This window comes from Neofelis nebulosa, chromosome X, assembly GCF_028018385.1.
Source record: "Neofelis nebulosa isolate mNeoNeb1 chromosome X, mNeoNeb1.pri, whole genome shotgun sequence".
Lineage (NCBI taxonomy): Eukaryota > Metazoa > Chordata > Mammalia > Carnivora > Felidae > Neofelis > Neofelis nebulosa.
Genome location: NC_080800.1, coordinates 6,337,088 through 6,351,043, shown reverse-complemented (window position 1 = coordinate 6,351,043; position 13,956 = coordinate 6,337,088).

Below are 13,956 nucleotides of genomic sequence, written 5' to 3'. Positions count from 1 at the left end.
GTGAAAGCTGATCTGAAAAGACTGCGTGATTCCAACTGCCTGACATTCTGCAAAAGGCAAAACTACAGAGACATTAAAAAGTCAGTAGTTGCCAGAGGTGGGGCGGGGGAAGGGATGGAGAGGTGGATCGCAGAGCAATGTCAGGGCAGCAAAACTATTCTGTGTGATATTATAATGGTGAATATGTGACACTGCATTTGTCAAAACTCATAGAATGTACACTACAAAGAGTGAACTCTAGTGTAAACTACAAAATTTCATTAAGGGGAGTCTGGGTGACTCAGTCGGTTAATCATCCGACTTCAGCTCAGGTCATGATCTCGCAGTTTGTGTCTTTGAGCCCCGTGTGGGGCTCTGTGCTGATAGCTCCCTGGAGCCTGCTTCAGATTCTGTGTCTCCCTCTCTCTGTCTGCCCCTCCCTTGCTTGTGCTCTGTCTCTCAAAAATAAATAAACATTAAAAAAAATTAAAAACAAAAAACAATTCCCTTGGTCAGCCTGAGAGGGACATCTAGCTTGCTTACGGTGTTGGGCTTCTACCCCTGCATTCCAGGGGGGCTTTGTGCATTCACCGACATAAGTATGCAGAAGTCCTCAGCCCTGTGACTGGTGCATAGTAAAGCTTTAGAATGCCTACCATTATTGTTAGATTTTTGTTGATCATTCTCCTCCTCTTCTTCTTCCTGTGTTGTCTTTTCACAGTGAATTCTAGTGCCTCGCCTATCCCATAACAGGAATGAACAAATGAAGGTGGTTTGAAATCTGTCTGTCCTCTTATGTACAGAGAACAAACCAAGGAGAACACACATACGTTTCTCAGTGGGTCTCTCCTCCATCACTCGGTTTACACCCTGCTCCTTTCTATGATGCCTGGGTTGACTGTACCTGGAGGCATGTCCCACGGGCTAACAATAAGACAATTATAATTATTCACCTAAACCTTCTTACCCTGAGGGGGATGGAGACAGTAAAGGATATCTGGAGAAGCAGTGTCTCCTGGGTAGCCCCTGTGAGGACCGGAGGAGGGTCGGGGTAGAACACCATGCTGTTCCTTTTAGGAGCTCTCCAGTGAGACGATGCTTCTTCAGCCCTCTGTGCTGAAGGAACGGGATTTACTTGTTGGTTTTCTTTTTCACTTTCCAATCCACCTCATGACCTCCCCTGAAAGACTGGTAACATTTGGACTGGTGTGCACACTGTTCAAGGAGACAAGAATGCATGATGGGATGTTGTGACAATGTCCATTCCTCTAAAATACTCTAAACATTTACTGCCACTTTCTATGTTTGCCTCATCGTGGCCTGGGAAAAAACATTTGTGGGCAGCTTTTAGACCAGACTCTCTGAGTAGCAGTGTGCTGAATGGCGAACATAATCACCAAGTCCTGGCTATTCTTTGACCTAGTTCACTGATGTGATGACCTAGAATGTTTATGCACCCACCTGTTCATACAACGAACACTTATTGACAAGTCACTATATTACTATCATTGCGATTGTATAAGCTTGGAGACAGAATGAACAATTCTGAAGAAAAATCCCTGCTTTGGTGACCTTTAGTGCCAAGCCCTGCAGGACAGAGTTTATAAAGTATTATATGAAGTTCAAGGTGAGAGTGACCACAGCATTGTCGTTCAGCAAATATGGAGGGTCCACTCTGTGCTAAGCACCACGGGGACAAGACGCTGCTGTGCTCTCTGCTGTGAGGGAATTTAACTTCTAATGGGGTCAGTGGGTTGAGGGTGGGTCTGTCCCTGAGGGCAGAACTGGGTAAGTTCTATAAATACTGAGAGCTGCGGTTACATAGAGCATTGAAGGTTTCTGCCACGTTACTAACGTGGAGAATGGAGATGTTTGATCTGCTATCTCAGGGATAACAAGGGAGATGTCAGCCCCAATGCCAAATGGGCCGGGGACAGTAGAGAGAGATTCTGGACCCCAGGGAAGAATAGCACTGGAAGGAGAAGATGGCAAGTACACAGTATGTTTTGGAAATAGATGGAGTGCCCGTGTGGCCAGAATTGGGTAAATGGCAGTATGGAGCATGGTGTTGGGAAGTGGGATGGGCTGATACTCTGGGTTCAGATGTGGGTGAACCTGAAAGCCGTGGGCTGTGTTGTATCATCCACGACAGCCAGACCTGGTTCTTGAGCATATGAAGTGAGAGCAACAAGGGTGCTGATGCCCAGGCTGTTGTGTCTTCCAAGACGATGGTGAGGGCCAGCAGGAAGGCGGAGGAGGTGATGAGGAAGAACTGGCAGGGCCCCCCCTGGGAGAGGACTTTCCCGGTGTTCTCCAGTTTGAAGAACAGCTTCTCAAGAATGCAGCTGGCAGACCAGACGTTCGGGGAGACATTTTGAATAGAAGCGATGGTACCGATGGGCATTTGGGAATGGGTCAGTGACTCAGTAGAACAGTGAAAAGTGGCACCGCTGGCTGTGGTGTTACAGTCCTGCCCTGTCATTCATAAGAGCTGTGCTGCAAAAAGCAAGGAGGGCAGTGCTGATCAGCTGCGGGCTGGAGACCCATAGCAGCCTAAGTCCTCAATGTGAAATCACAGGACTTTATACATGAGCACGACCTGAGACCCTCTTCCAACAATAAGGAGGAAGAGTCTGCTGATGCCCTAGGAGGCAAGGGGAGACCTTGAGACATTTGGGTGACACCAAGCAAATGCTCCTCTGCGTCTGAAACAGCTTTCCTTAACTCTTTTCCTGCTTCCCTTAACCCTCCTCACACCTCTGCTTATACTCACCTCGTTAGTTAAACTCTTTGAAGTTACCCCTTCAAATATGTCTCTCTCCTGCTGCTATCCTGACCATAGCCTTAGCCTGCTCAGCAGTCTGGCTTGCTCTGCATGAGATCACAATGCCTTTAAATGACATCCCCTGCTTTTATTTTATGTTATTTTTTTAATTTTTTAATCACTTCTCAGATTTTTGGCTAAGATCAAGTGTATTTTATTTTTTTCCAAGAAATACCAAGCACTCCTAGCACTCCTAACTTTATTTATTTATTTATTTATTTATTTATTTATTTATTTATTTTTTAATTGACATCCAAGTCCGTTAGCATATAGTGCGGTAATGATTTCAGGAGTAGATTCCTCAATGCCCCTTACCCATTTAGCCCATCCCCCACCCCCCATCCAGCAACACTCAGTTTGTTCTCTATATTTAAGAGTCTCCTTTGTCTTGTCCCTCTCCTTGTTTTTATATTATTTTTGCTTCCCTTCCCTTATGTTCACCTGTTTTGTACCTTAATGTCCTCATATGAGTGAAATCATATGATATTTGTCTTTCTCTGTCTAAATTCACTTAACATAATACCCTTTAGTTCCATCCACATAGTTGCAAATAGCATGATTTCATTTTTTTTGATTGCTGAGTAATACTCCATTGTGTGTGTGTGTGTGTGTGTGTGTGTGTGTGTGTGTGTACACACACATACATACACATACATACCATATCTTCTTTATCCGTTCATCCATCGATGGACATTTGGGCTCTTTCCATACTTCGGCTATCGTTGATAGTGCTGTTCTAAACATTGGGGTGCATGTGGCCCTTCGAAACAGCACACCTGTATCCTTTGGGTAAATAGTAGTGCAATTGCTGGGTCGTAGGGTAGTTCTATTTTTAATTTTTTGAGGGACGTCCATACTGTTTTCCAGAGTGGCTGCACCAGCTTGCGTTCCCACCAACAATGCAAAAGAGATCCTCTTTCTCCGCATCCTCGCCAACACCTGTTTTTGCCTGAGTTAACATTAGCCGTTCTCACAGGTGTGAGGTGGTATCTCATTGTGGTTTTTATTTGTATTTCCCTGATGATGAGTGATGTTGAGCATTTTTTCATGTGTCAGTTGGCCATCTGGATGTCTTCTTTGGAGAAGTGTCTGTTCGTGTCTTTGCCCATTTCTTCACTGGATTATTTGTTTTTTGTGTGTTGAGTTGTATAAGTTCTTTTTTTTTTTTTCAATGTTTGTTTGTTTGTTTATTTTTGAGAGAGAGAGAACACAAGCAGGGGAGGGCAGAGAGAGAGACACAGAATGTGAAACAGGCTCCAGCTGTCAGCACAGAGCCCAACGTGGGGCTTGAACTCACAAGCCATGAGATCATGACCTAAGTCAAAGTCAGCTGCTAAACTGACCAAGCCACCCAGGCAGCCCCATTAAGTTCTTTATAGATTTTGGATACTGAACCTTTATCCCATATGTCATTTGTAAATATCTTCTCCCATTCCATTAGCTGCCTTTTAGTTTTGCTGATTGTTTCCTTTTCTGTGCAGAAGCTTTTTATTTTGATGACGTCCCAATAGTCCATTTTTACTTTGGTTTCCCTTGCCTCCAGAGATGTATTGAATAAGAAGTTGCTGTGGCCGAGGTGAAAGAGGTTTTTGCCTGCTTTCTCCTCTAGAATTTGGACGGCTTCCTGTCTTACGTTTAGGTCTTTCATCCATTTTGAGTTTATTTTTGTGTGTGGGGTAAGAAAGTGGTCCAGGTTCATTCTTCTGCATGTCGTTGTCCAGTTTTCCCAGCACCACTTGCTGAAGAGACTGTCTTTATTCCACTGAATATTCTTTCCTTCTTTGTCAAAGATAAGTTGGCCATACACTTGTGGGTCCTTTTCTGGGTTGTCTATTCTGTTACATTGATCTATGTGTCTGTTTTTGTGCCAGTACCATGCTGTCTTGATGATTACAGCGTTGTAATACAGTTTGAAGTCCAGGATTGTGATGCCTCCAGCTTTGGGTTTCTTTTTCAGAACTCCTTTGGCTATTTGGGTTTTTTTCTGGTTCCACACAAATTTTAGGATTGTTTGTTCTAGCTCTGTGAAGAATGCTGGTATTATTTTGATAGGGATTACATTGACTATGTAGATTGCTTTGGGTAGTATTGACATTTTAACAATATTTGTTCTTCCTATCAAGGAGCATGGAATATTTTTCCATTTTTTTTGTGTGTCTTCTTCAATTTCTTTCATAAGCTTTCTATAGTTTTCAGTGTACAGATTTTTTACCTCTTTGGTTAGGTTTATTTCTAGGTATTTTATGGTTTGGGGTGTAATTGTAAATGGGATCAATTCCTTGATTTCTCTTCCTGTCGCTTCATTGTTGGTGTATACGAATGCAATCGATTTCTGTGCATTGATTTTATATCCTATGACTTTGCTGAATTCATGGATCAGTTTTAGCAGGTTTTTGTGGAATCTTTTGGGTTTTCCATATAGAGTATCATGTCATCTGTGAAGAGTGAAAGTTTGACTTCCTGCTTGCTGATTTGGATGCCTTTTATTCCTTTGTGTTGTCTTATTGCTGAGGTTAAAACTTCCAATACTGTGGTGAATAACAGTGGCGAGAGTCTGTTATCCCTGTCTTGTTCTTGACCTCAGGGGGAAAACTCTCTCTTTTTCCTCATTGGGGATGATGTTAGGGTGGGTCTTTCATATATGGCTTTTATGATCTCGAAGTGTGATCCTTCTATCTCTACTTTCTTAAGAGTTTTTATCAAGAAACAATGCTATATTTTGTCAAATGCTTTCTCTGCATCTATTGAGAGGATCATATGGTTCTTGTCTTTTCTTTTATTGATGTGATGTATCACATTGATTGTTTTGCAGATGTTGAACCAGCCCTGCATCCCAGGTTTAAATCCCACTTGGTCGTGGTGAATAATTCTTTTAATGTATTGTTGGATCCGATTGGCTGGTATCTTGTTGAGGATTTTTGCATCCATGTTCATCAGGGAAATTGGTCTGTAGTTCTCCTTTTTAGTGTGGTCTTTGTCTGGTTTTGGAATCAAGGTAATGCTGGCTTCATAGAAAGAATTTGGAAGTTTTCCTTCCATTTCTATTTTTTAGAACAGCTTCAAGAGAATAGGTGTTATTTGGTAAATGTTTGGTAGAATTCCCCTGGAAAGCCATCTGGTCTTGGACTCTTGTTTTTTGGGAGATTTTTGATTACTAATTTGATTATGGGTCTGTTCAAATTTTCTATTTCTTTTTTTTTTCTTTTTTCCTGTTTCAGTTTTGGTAGTGTATATGTTTCTAGGAATTTGTCCATTTCTTCCAGATTGCCGGATTTATTGGTGTATAATTGCTCATAATATTCTCTTATTTTTGTTTGTATTTCTGCAGTATTGATTGTGATCTTTCCTCTTTCATTCTTGATTTTATTTATTTGGGTCCTTTCCTTTTTCTTTTTGATCAAACTGGCTAGGAGTTTATCAATTTTTTAAATTCTTTCAAAGAACCAGCTCCTTGTTTCATTGATCTGTTGTACTGGTGTTTTTTTTGTTTTGTTTTGTTTTGTTTTTTTCTGATAGCATTGATTTCTGCTCTCATCTTTATTATTTCCTGCCTTCTGCTGGTTTGGGGTTTTATTTGCTGTTATTTTTCCAGGTCTTTAATTTTCTTTCTTTCTTTCTTTCTTTCTTTCTTTCTTTCTTTCTTTCTTTCTTTCTTTCTTTCTTTTTGAGAGAGAGAGAGAGAGACAGACAGACAGACAGACAGACACAGAGCATGAGCAGGGGAGGGGCAGAGAGAGAGGGAGACACAGAATCTGAAGCAGGCTCCAGGCTCTGAGCTGTCAGTACAGAGCCCAACATGGGTCTTAAACCCACAAACTATGAGATCGTGAGGTGAGCTGAAATCAGATGCTTAACTGACTGAATCACCAGGTGCACCTTTCCAGGTCTTTAAGGGGTAAGGTTAGGTGGTGCGTCTGAGACCTTTCTTCCTTCTCTAGGAAGGCCTGGATTGCTATATACTTCCCTGTTATGACCGCCTTTGTTATGTCCCAAAGGTTTTAGGCTGTTGTGACATCACCTGCTTTTAAAGGTGAGTAGAGGAGGACTCATTATCATGGTTGAGAAGGTAGGTAGGAGGGAGTCCAGGCAGGTATGATCTTGTAGCCCTGGTAAAAGTGAGCTAGAAGAGGTTTGAACACTAAGGTAAAGAAGTGATCCTATTAGAATAGGTATCTAAGCCCCAGCACTTATGTGGCCTTTCTTGTGTCAGGTACTGTTGTAAGTAGTTTACATGTTTACACTCCTTAAATCTCCATGAGATAGGTGACAGTACTATGCCCATATTACTGAGAGAACTGAAAAACAACAGAGAGGTTGTATGGCTGCCCAAGATCACACAGGTAGGCAGTGGCAGAGCAGGAGTTTAAATCTGCTGTTTATTCTGGCGTCCCATTGCTCAATTTAAGCAACATTAAACTTCTCGGCAGAAAATGTCTAATATTGGGGCACCTGGGTGGCTCAGTTGGTTGAGCGTCCGACTTCAGCTCAGGTGATGATCTCATGGCTCATGAGTTTGAGCCCCGCTTCGGGCTTTGTGCTGACGGCTCGGAGCCTGGGGCCTGCTTCAGGTTCTGTGTCTCCCTGTCTCTCTGCCCCTAACCCACTCACGTTCTGTCTCTGTCTCTCTCAAAAATAAATAAACATTAAAAAAAAAAAAAAAAAGAAAATGTCTAATATTAATCAAGTATAATTTTTTTTTTTAATAGGAGAAGAAATGGTAGGGAATGGTAGGGCAGAATGAAAGTTTAAGAGTGAGAACAGAAAATTTTGGAGGAATTTGAATGAAAACTGCATTTATCATTTCTGGTTAGTTCCTGAGTGTTATGCAACATCTTCACAAGTAGAACAGGACCTTGACCTCTAAAAAATAAGAGCTTATAGAGTTTAACCAGGATACGGGTGTTTTATTGACCTACTGGGACTTCACTAGGAAGGAATAGCCACATTCCTTCTATTCCGCTTCTCAGAATCTGGGTTCCATGGAGACCTAGTTTTCCAGTGTGCCACTTTTCTGGGACGAGGTAATGTCTGCACACTAGAACCAAAAAGCATAAATCAGTAGAACTTGAGGTTTAACAAATCATATATCCCCTTTCTACTCCTACTTTGGGATGTGGCAGTTGTGACTGTAACATGAGATTCGTAGGTGCTAAGGTTTGGGTGAGTGGAGGGGCAGGAAGTCTGCAGAGGTGACAAGGCTGATCTTGTGAATTTCAGCAGGCGTTATAAAGAGTTTCTAGAATGCTGCAGTCATCAACAATAAATTTGGTTAATGTTAGCCTTCATGGGGAGAGGTTGAATGTAGGAAAATCTTGAATTCTTTTTCTTTATTTTTTCAGTGTGAATTGACACAGGCATAAGGAAATAGCACGTAAAAGAAACAGCACAGAGTTCCCCACTGATTTTCTACAACAGTAAGTAGTATGGTGTAGTTTCTCAGAGCCCAGAAGAATTGTGTCTTTGTTGAAGAGTTGTTCTTCACCATGACGCCCTTGCTATGGGTCGTTGAGAAAATGACATACAAGCTGAGCAGTCAGGGGGTGTTGTGTTCTCAACCTCGAGATTTTCTGAGAGAAAAGTCAGTACTTGGGTATGCATGTGTCTGTATAAAAAGGACCATTTTGTTCTTATTCTTTTTTTTTCTTACTAGCATATTATATTCATTTTTCTTATTGTCTATTTTATGTACAGTCACTAGCTGTGAACAAAATGGTTCTATTATACATATAATATTTATATTATCATTTGTTATTTGACAAGTCTGGATGTAATCTGGATTTAAATGGAAGGCGTTGTACAGATGAAATTGTAAGTCAAGCCCTGGAAAACTTCAGCTATGCAAAAGAAATTCATATAATTGTCTTTTCAAATTATGCTTAAATTTGATTAACAGCTCTCTAAAAATGTATTCTATTTTAGAACCACATCAGACAAGCTCTTTTACGATGTATCTGAGCTTACAAAGCATAAATCAGATTGTAGACCACTTGAGCATGTGGGTATATGGGAGTAAAATGTAAACTGTTTCCCTTGAACAATGGATGGATGAGTCCAAAACTAGTTAACAGTGACCTTGGCCAGCCTTCAGATATGTTAGCCTAGAAAAGTTTTCCTGATGTTTCCCCTCTTGCTAATTTCTTAGTGTATTCAGTCACTATTCATTTTCTATTATATCAGCCTTTATTTATTTATAAGAACATTTCCACCTAAGTTTTATGTCATCCAAGGATGATAAAGAAGAATCTTGGGTCAAATGAAGTTCATGTAAGTTTGAGCCCCCAAACCTAGAACCAATTTTCCTTTGCTACAGAATGTCTGGTAGTAACTTCAGGACTTTAAAAACTGTAATAACTTTCTTGGGCCATGAAAGATCGTAAATCTAGTAAAAATTAGTTTATTTATTTTTTAAATGTTTTATTTTTTATTTTTGAGAGAGAAAGCACAAACAGGGGAGAGGCAGAGAGAGAGGGAGACACAGAATCCAAAGAAGGCTCCAGCCTCTTGCTGACATGGGGCTCGAACTCACAAACCTGTGAGATCATGACCTGAGCGGAAATCAGTCGCTAAACTGACTCAGCCACCCAGGCACCCCAGTACAAATTAGTTTAAAGGTACTGGGCACTGCATACTTGAAGATATAAAAGATCCATGATGAAGTAGTTACCGTGGCTGAACCTAAATGTTATTTGGGGAACTAAAAATATACACATCAATGTTGAATAACTAAAAGTAAATATAATATTACAATATAGGAGACAATTGGAAATCTTACCTACTATCTGTTGGATAAGGGCAAGGTTAAATATGTGAAAAAATACAATGCAATGTAATAAACATCTGAAAGGACAAAAATGGGAATTGCTCGGCTCTGTAAGAAAAAAGAATACTGAAAAGGGCAGATAAAAATTGGGACATAGCAAAGGGTGAATAAAATAAATGTAAATCTGTGAAAATTGATATGGAAATATGAGTAGTAGATGAAACAAACATCTATTTTTTCCTGAAAAGTGGTTTAAAAGAACTCTTACTAGTAGGTGAACTACAGATAAACGCTGGCATGAGATATGTAATCTGGATTTAAATGGAAAGGTTTAAATGCTCGGTGAGTCTACTTGTGCTGAAGAAATTTCCAGTCAGGAAAAATCACTTTGCGGCAGAAATAAGATGTGGCTGGAAGATGGGTTGTGTATTTTATAGAAAATACAAGGACTTGAAGGAGGTATCAGCATCATAGGCATGCTGAAGGGGGACGGGACATTTTAGGCGAGCAAGATGGTGACACACAAGGGCTGGGGACGGGAATTACCTGAATAAACCAATATGAAGCATACATCAGAAAGGTTTTGTAAGGCTCTTTCCCAGAAGCTGAAAAGGAATCTGGCAAAGAACACAAAAGAAAATGGAGTAGAGGGCTCTTTTGAAGTATTTCAGCCCCCCAAATTGAATGGCTTGATCTCAGGTTCTCGTGTATCAGGAATCTGGAGGTGACTCACCTGTCCTCTTTGCTTCAGGTGCTCTCACAGATTACAACTGTGATGTTGGCTAGGACTGCAGTCACTTCTGGGCTTGACTCTAGAAGCGTCTGCTCCTAGCTCACTGGTGTGGTTGTGGGACGGATTCACTTACTCACAGGCTTATAAGATTTAGGGCCTTGGCGCCTTGCTGGTTGTTGTTTAGACGGGGCCTCCAGTTCCTGGCCGTTTGGGCTTCGCCACAGGGCAACTCACAGCATGACAGCTTGTGTCACCAGGGTGAGCAAGTGAGAAGATCCAGAGAGAGTGTAAGCAAGATAGAAGTCATAGGGGTTGTTTTTTTTTTTTTTTTTTTTTTTTTTTTTGCGGGGGGTGGGGTGTTTTCCCACTTTATTAAGATATAATTTACAGGGGTGCCTGGGTAGCTCAGTCGGTTAAGCATCTGACTATTGATTTCGGCTCAGGTCATGATCTCATGGTTTGTGAGTTTTTGAGCCCCGCATCAGGCTCCACACTGACAGTGCAGGGCCTGCTTGGGATTCTCTTTCTCCCTCTCTCTGCCCCTCCCTCCCTCTCTCCTTCTCCCTTTCTCTCAAAATAAATGAACTTAAAAAAATACGATATAATTTATATACCATTAAGTTCACCCATTCAATTTGTATAGTTCAATAGATTTTAGTATATTTGCAGATTTGTGCAGCTATCACCACAATCAGTGTTAGAATGTTTTACCACCCTCCAAACCAACCCCATACCTTTTAGCTGTCATCCCTCAACCTCCAGCCTTCTAGCTCTATGGAATCAGATAACCTATCTTCAGTCTCTGTGTATTAGTCACAGACTTTTCTAACCTGTTTTCAGGAGTGCTGTGCTGTTACTTTTGCCATATTCAATTGTTTAATTGAGTCATTAGGTCTCACCATAAGACGTAAGGCGTAAGAGGATTCCATGGACTTCTGTGGCTCATAAGACTGTCTTGTGAGCAAAGCAACTTGAAACCAGATATGGCGACACAGGAAGAGGCATGACTCTTCTGCATGCACCCCCTACCTCATCTGACTTTTCCCTAGTAGGTGTGCTATTGTTGGTCAGCGTAACTGAACTTGCCAGGCTTCCAGATTTGAATTCGGCAGTCCAGAAGTCTGGTGTCCAGGGCAGATGACATTTTGACTCTTAGTTTTTAGAATATAGACATTGCACGTTAATTAGGACAGCGAGAGGCTGTGGTGATTCAGTTTTTCCCTGAGATTTTCCAGAATCTAGTTGTATGAGATTCTCTGCAAAACTATCATCTAATCTTAGATATTCAAAATACGCAGTGACATATGGAAGGCTCGTAGTAAAGAAGCTTAATTGTATTTGACTGTGTCTTTTCCACACATACTTGGCTGTGAGACACTTTTCCGCACCACATACCATCTATGGAACACGGTGGTGATACAGAGAATGTTCTTTAAGGGGTAAATAAACTATTGTAACTCTCTGTAGACTATGAGCTCTCCCTGTTGGTGCTTATTAATACTGTGCATTGAGTCAACTAGAACTGTGAGTGTTTGTCACAGGATGGTGGTAAGCTACGGATTCCTTACATTGCAGTTATCTGCCGGGGTTTTGACGTATGTGGAGTTCGATTTGATCTCTGGTAAATATCATTGGGTTAAAGATATTGATGTTCAACTGAATCACTGTTGCCCACTGGTTAAGCCTATTGCGATTATGTTAAATTTCTACTCTTTTATATCATGGACCAGTGCTCCCAAAGTAGGCAATCCATAAACACTTCAAAATATTAGTTTTTTTTCAAAAACGTGTGCTTACTATTGAGAGAGACAGAGTGCAAGCAGGGGAGGGGCAGAGATAGAGGGAGACTCAGAATCTGAAGCAGGATCCAGGCTCTGAGCTGTCAGCACAGGCCCGACATGGGGCTTGAACCCATGAACCACGAGATCATAACCTGAGCCCAAGTTGGACACTTAGCCAACTGAGCCACTCAGGCGCCCCCAAGATATTAGTGTTAATATCGAGCAGGCCAGTACTAAGTGTTTTGTCTCACTGCAAAATGTCATTATGCTGATTAACATCCTTCTCATTTTGGTTGACCCACTTCTGAGTATCACAATTAAAAAAAAAAAGCATATTATTTCAGATGACATTTCTTCATTCTTCCTACAAGAAACACCTCTGTGAACTAGCTTATAGTCAATGGGGACCATATTTTCAACATTTTCTCTAAATAACTCTGTCAAAGGAATGGGTTAGACTGAAGGGAATGGATTTGGCGAGTCAGTACTAATTGTTGGTAATCAACACAACATTTTTTAGGAGCTTACAAATCTGTGCGTTGTGTTTTAGATTTGGGGAGAGAATTAATAATTAACTCATGAGTCTTTGGTTTTGAGTCCACTTGGTTTCCTTTTTTAGAGTTGGCCAACTCTAGACTTTTAGAAACTAGAGTTTATTGCAGGATCAGAAAGAGTGGTTCTTTGTGGTTCCTTTGGTACAGTCTTTCAGTAAACATTTATGGACCTAGAATAGTCACCTGAGTCTGGAATGTTGAACTAAGTTTAAACTATCTCTTTTACCATCCTTCATTTTGGTGCCATCTCAGTTATGTTATATCTTCCTGTTTAGGTGTGATAGTGTAATGCCCTCTGAATATGGGTGGGACCTGGGGATATGATGCATTCCATTTCTGCAGTCAAGTTACATTATGGCAAAGATGATGGAATGTACCCATGATTATGCCACGTAAGACTCCATTGGAGCAGACTGGGGAGAGCTTCTTTGCAGCCAGTGAAGAAATAAACTGCTGTCTTTTGAGAGGGTCAAAATGGTGGTGACCAAGGACAGGCTCCAGGAGCTGACAGCCAGTGAGAAAACTGGGACCTCAGTCCTGCAGCTGCAAGAAGCTGAATTCTATCCACTACGTGAGCTTGGGAGGGGGCTCCTAGCTCCAGGGAGCACAATCCACCAGCTCCCTGAGAAGCAGCTTTGTGGAAGTCTGAGCACTGGGTGCGGTTAAGCACTGGGTGCCTGGACTCCCGAGCCACAGAAGCTGTGTACTAATGTGTACTGTTTGAAGGCACTAAGTTTGCGGTTGTTATAGAGCAGGAGAATAACTCATACACCAGTTTAAAGACATTGTCCTTAATACCAAACACTTCCTCACTCACAGGTAAGTGTCATATGCTGTCTGTACCATGCAAGGGCATCTGTTCCGATTGGTTCCAACTCTTTGATGCCCATACTTAGCCAGGTCTTGTTAGATTGATTTGGGTACATTTTATAGCCTTAGCTCCTGTGGTCTTACTCTTCTTAATTCAATTCACAGTCTCCTCCTCCTAGGTTTTCACATTTCTTTAAAATTGGAGCTTATTAAGGAGTTATCTCTCCAACCACAGCTGGAGGAGGGGGTGTTACCCTTTCTTTTTGTGAAGATCATTTGCAATACTGCTATCAATTTGCAAGGCTCCTTAGAGGCAGCCATGCCCAGCTTTCTTCCCTGTGTTAGGATTTGCAATCTTGGAGAATGGTCCTACTGTGTTGTAATTTTTTTAGTAGCTGCTACAGCTCAGCAAAGGTGTAGAGGTTTGCTGTGAGGAAAGTGCCTGGATGGACTAAGGCAGTGTGTGATCCCACCCCCTACACGCACACTGCCCCCGAATCTGGGGAGCTCAGGAA